The sequence below is a fragment of the Triturus cristatus genome, chromosome 3_1 (assembly GCF_964204655.1).
Source record: "Triturus cristatus chromosome 3_1, aTriCri1.1, whole genome shotgun sequence".
Lineage (NCBI taxonomy): Eukaryota > Metazoa > Chordata > Amphibia > Caudata > Salamandridae > Triturus > Triturus cristatus.
In genome coordinates, this window is record NC_140583.1 from 247,098,183 (window position 1) to 247,104,182 (window position 6,000).

The following is a 6,000-nucleotide window of genomic DNA, read 5'->3' on the forward strand; positions in this document are numbered from 1 at the left end:
CTATTGTTATAATCCACAGTGTCCATCACTACTATACTGCCACCTTTGTCTCCCGGTTTTATGGTTAGATCATAACATTGTTCTAGATTAATCAGGGCAGTTCGTTCAGTGACATTCAGATTATTCCGCCAACCAATGTTTTTGGAGAATAGATCGTCAATGTTACTTTCTACCACTCTCTCAAATAGGTCAACATTTTTATTAACTAGGTTTAAGGAGGGAGTCCACTGGGATTTTGGTTTCAAACCAGATTTATTATGAGGCATGGTTCGATTATCTTCTTTGTTTTTGAAGAAATCGTTTAATCTAATTTTCCTAAAGAAATTTTGTAAATCCCTTTCGAGATTGAATTTATCCACTGGTGTGCAGATTGCATAGCCTAAGCCTTTCTCTAAAAGTGAAGTCTCATGACTGTTAAGTGTTCTACTAGATAGGTTTATAATAGGGGCTTTTCTATTGTTCTCTATTCCCACATGGCTTGACTTCGGGTTTTCATATATGCATGTCTCTGTGGTTGGTTCTGGGGGTAAAAGTTTCCCCGTCCCCGCCCCCGTCCCCTGCCACGATTGGGAAAGTACTAATCGAGAAAGTTAGGAGACTTTTAGACCATGCGAAGGAAGATGACATCATATGTCCAGATGAATACAATTTCCTTAGAAATCTCAATCCTAAACTACCAGCTCTATATGGATTACCTAAAGTACATAAAAGTCTAATAAATCCACCTATGAGACCGATAGTTTCTAGTATCGATTCCCTTACTGAACCCCTCAGTAAATATGTTGATAAATTTTTACAACCACTTGTGATTAAACAAAAGGCCTATATAAAAGATACCACCTCAATGATCAAAAAAATCGAAGGTTTGCCTTACCATATAGAAAGCCAATGGTTGGTATCCCTAGACATAGAGGCCCTTTACACAAATATACCACAAAATGATACCATTGAAATGCTTAAGGGCCTCTTAAAGAATGAACATGATGATTTGTCTGCTCATTCAGCATTTATAGTAGAATGCGTAGACATAATCCTTAAGAACAACATTTTTTTGTTCGGAACGGATCTATACAAGCAGGTCAAAGGTACCAGCATGGGAGCCACCTGTGCTCCCAGTCTGGCCTGCTTGTATGTAGCCGATTTCGAGGAGAAACATATCTTTAACATAGCGGCACCATTTTATGAGAATATATCCTGTTGGTCCCGCTACATCGATGATGTTTTCTTTATTTGGAGTGGAACCATTGAATCCCTTAATGACTTCCTAATTTGGATAAATTTGGGAGACATTAATCTTAAATTCACGTCAAATATTAATAAAACATACTGTGACTTCTTAGACATCAAAATAGAACATGATAATGGCAAATTAAAGGTAGAGTTGTTCACGAAACCCACCGACCGTAACACAATGTTACACTACCAAAGCAATCATCCAGCATGCCAGAAAGATAACATTCCTTTTGGGCAGTATTTAAGAATACGCCGCAATTGTACAGATATCCATGATTTCAATAGACATGCGGATGTTTTTTTTTTTTTTTTTTTTTTTTAAAAACCTTTATTTGTGCATAGTAAAAGAACAAATACGGGCCTACAACCATCAGGCCGGCCACAATACGGTTGAGCACAGAGACAAACAATACATCCCCTGTGCGTCAAGGTCAAGATTAGCAACGATTCAGGATTCATACACTGGAGGGATCCTTGACACCGGGGGAAGGAGAAGTGAAGGTTAATTTTAAGGTTTTCAAAAAAAAATTTTATCGGGAAAAAAGTCAGTAAAGGATAGAAACAAGGAGATTCGAGTCCGCAAGTCGGCTTCATACACTGGAGAGCAGCAGCATCATTAAAACAGCCATAGAAAATCTCATACAGTAAGGCGATGCAATTAGATAACAGGATCATCACAGTAGTAAATACGCACCCCCTAAAAGCCGCCCCCACTCAATCCACCCCACACCCGGACCCCGAATCGAAACAAGTATAGCGCAGAGACATGAAAGAAAGAGGCCCATAGAACTAAAAAAGAAACAGTAAATTACCCCCCCACCCTACACCAATGCGGAGGCTATGGCCTACCCCCCCCCCAGCATAGTGCCTGTCGCCCAATGAACCCGAAATATAGACGAGAGAGAAAGTAGGAATAGAGTAAAGAAACTAAGAGAAGAAAGAAGAAAGGAGGCGGGGAGGAGCCCACGTATCCTCAGGAGCGCCCAACACCACCGGCCAACCAAGCCTCCACACACCGAAACCCCACTACACCCAAAGGCGGTCGTGGGAAGATAGCATGTAACACCACGGAAATGAAGGCAGACAGATCGCGACGAGTGCGCACAACATAAGTAGACAATTCCAGTCCCAGTCCAGCCCGGCCGTGAAGCCATGATGATAGAAAGTAATCTAGCCCTGGCCCGATCGCGGGCGTACGATTAGACCCGCCCCCTCGTGAATGCCCCGCATCCCGAACAGACAAAGACAATATGGCCACTTGGGAGAAGATGGAGAAGTAGAGTCACAAAATGGCCGCCGATCATCTATTGAGGTCCCCTTGCACACCATATAAAATCCAGACCTGGCTTGTAAAGTACATGAGTTCCACATAAAAGGAGTCGTAGGCCACCGTGAACAGTTCCTCGAGGTCGCCAGGTGTAGTTCAGCTGGAAACTCCTGCGGGCACGGTGAGGCAGGCAACAACAAAGCAGGCAGCAATGACCGGGGAAACAAAGTATCTGCCATTGAGCAGGAGAGCGATTGATCCTGAGCGCCGGGAAAGCCAAATGCAGACACCAGTGTAGCACCGTTATACCCAGTCGTTGCTTCCCCGCAGGAGGACCACAGCACTGGCAGACTCACGTCTTGTTGATCACAAACGGGGCGCTCACGGCCCGCAGCAGACAGTGTAGAGTCGAACCGCTCACTCAGCGTTTGCAAGCCGACACACAATTGCAGACGAAAGTCCCGCAGGGCAGCCAGCACGGAGCCGTATGTCAGCGGAAGCTGCGTCCCCCCAACGGCAGCAATCCGGGACGGCACTGGGGAGCTGGAGTCTGGTAGAGGGAGGGCGAAGCGGGCAGCGGGCGAGACCGGAGCATCACCCCCTAGCAGCGAGCAGGCAATCAGCGCCATGTTTTACCGTTGAACGGTACCGTGGCCAGGGGGGGGATCGTGACAAGGAGGCAATTCCCAACAGGTCTGCGCCGCAACAGATGAAAGCCAGCAGTCTCTTCCCCTCCCTCAGGCTCTCTTTGCAGCCGACTAGACCATAGAAGAAGGGGGTCTGCAGCCTTCTACAGCGTGGTCCACAGAGCGGGGTAGGAGACCCGCCACACCGGGGCTTACCCTCTGGCTCCAGCCCATCAGATGCAGGGTACAGGAGGTGTCCGGGCGTCTCTCTCCCGGCTCTTCTGGCGACCGTGCGTGGCGTGAGGCGGGATCGGGACCTCGGGCTCAGATTTGCACCAGCGGGTCCGGTGACTGCAACGATTCCAGGGGGCCGGCCGAGGCCACAGTAGAGCAGGGGTCCAGGGCGGGGAACAAAGGCACCAAAAACTCCGGCATCCGGGCGGGCTAAGACTTCGGGAAAGCGGCGGCGCAGTCTGCGCGTCGTCGCACGCGTTGCACCTCGAAAATCGGCAAGGATAGGAATCAGGATGATAGTCCGAGGCCAAGGGCCGACGGAGCCGGGCGCTCAAGCGACTGCTCCGGTCGCCATCTTGGCACCTCCCGACATGCGGATGTTTTAACACAAAAACTAGCAGACAGAGGATACCCAAAAAAACTCATCCGTAAGGCTTACAAAAGAGCTAAGTATTTTGACAGAGATTCTCTTTTTATTGAGAAAGACAAAAGTGGACGAATACAGGACCTACCACTGATTTTTGTAACAAACTTCAGCAATATCAGTAATAAGGTTAAAAATATTGTGAACAGGAATTGGTCATTACTAAAAGACAAGAATGAAACCATACCACCAAAACCGTTGTTTTCATTTAGGAGGAATAGTACGATTCGTAACAAATTAGTACATACCTATAGAGAAGATAAAATCCCTAAACAAAATACCATCAATAATGCCCCTTTTCCTGTTGGCACTTATCCGTGCAATTCCTGTAAAAACCGTAGCAACGTCATCAAGGGAAGTACAGTGATACACAACGGTAGCAAACATCAGATCAGAAATCTGATAAATTGCAGATCAAGTAATCTGATCTACATGATCATGTGCCCATGTAACAAGACTTATATTGGCGAGACCTCACGTGAGATACGTACAAGAATCACAGAACATAAATCCGCGATCAGAACTAAGAAAAGAACATCCCCATTAGTAGATCACTGGTTAGAGGCGAATCATTCGGTAGATGATCTGAGATGGCGCGGTATAGAAATTGTTCATTGTAACGCACGTGGTGGCGATATTACGACCAAAAGGAAAAAACGTGAACAATTTTTTATGTCACGTTTCAACACATACAAAAATGGATTGAATAATAAAGAAGACTGGAAGAAATTACTTTAGTAAATTGAGCAAATCCATCTAACAATATAAGCTTGTACCAACCTATATACGCTCTTTTGAATGTTAGTTTTGATTCTCCCATTATGATATTTAATCCTTCTTTCTAACGATATTTTATTGACTTGTTCATAATATCTTTCCACCACGTTAAAATATTCACAATATATATGCTTTGATGTTTACTTTGGACACAATGTACAGTTCTTAATGATAACCATTAGGTTGGTTAAAACCATTATGTTAAAAGAAAATTCGATATTTCATAGAGGAAAATAATATAATGATCTATATGGAACCTCTTATGCCTTTTGGATACAGATAGTTGTTGTTTTTTGTCCATATCTTCCACTAAATATCATCGATATGGGAGTCATTGTGAAAATTACATTATAAGTTCTAGTATATGAACATCTAATCAATATGAATATGTTTCATGGTAAAACAACAAAAAAAGATAATAGGTTTATTCTGCAATAACAAAAGGTTTGATATAATGCTTCACTAGTCCATCTCAAGATGGCCGCCCGTGTATCATCGCATAACGCATGATGCGTACGTAACAAGAGATGCGATTTCGGAACACGCAATGAGATCATCCGAGATAAACAACTAAAATGGTAATATTCACATGGATTTATTTTGAAATCAAATAGGATGAGTATGAAACAAAAGGATGAATACAATATGATATTGGTCCTTCTTAAGATGTCTGCCGGTTTTACGTTCAATACACACCACTTCCGGATGAAAGAGGAAGTGACGCGAATGCGCAAGTACGCGATGAGGAGATCTGATACTACCGGGCATATAAGTCAGGAAAGCAAACCCTCTAGATACGCTGCTATCGAGGAGTCCGTAAGAGCAGGGAGGCCGTTTTGTCCTGTTGAGGTAAGCGCCACGGAGCATTCTAAATGACTGAGTTTCCCTGTAATTTTAAACATAAGACCCGAGCGCTAGCGGTAATTTTTGTAAAAATTTAGAGCATTTATACAAACATAACAAACCGCTAGAATGCTAGCAGTTTTTCTTCCAGCTTTGATTAAACAAGCAACACTGAGCATTCTTAATTGTCTGAATTGGCCGGGTACTATTTAATGTGAGACCTGAGCCTAAGCGATAAATTTTGGTAGCATTTATACAAACACGGCTCAATCTGGAACGTGAGTATTCTAAATATCAGGATTTTGGGCATCGGTTGTAACTATGTTACACAATCGAGTTTTTGACCGGTAAATTGGTTAATCTTTACGACTCTAAGAAAAGATTGTATCATTACTATTGTCTCTAGTAATCGAAGAACGATAAAGTTGTAAGGGCAGAATGTCGTTTTGTCCCCCTTTCCGAGCCCACATATTTTGAAAATGATTAGTAATTAGTCCTAATATATAAAATAACACTATCGAACCAAAATTGGTCAACAAAACAGGGCATCAACATGACTGTAATTATGTTAAGTTAATATACATAAAACGATAATA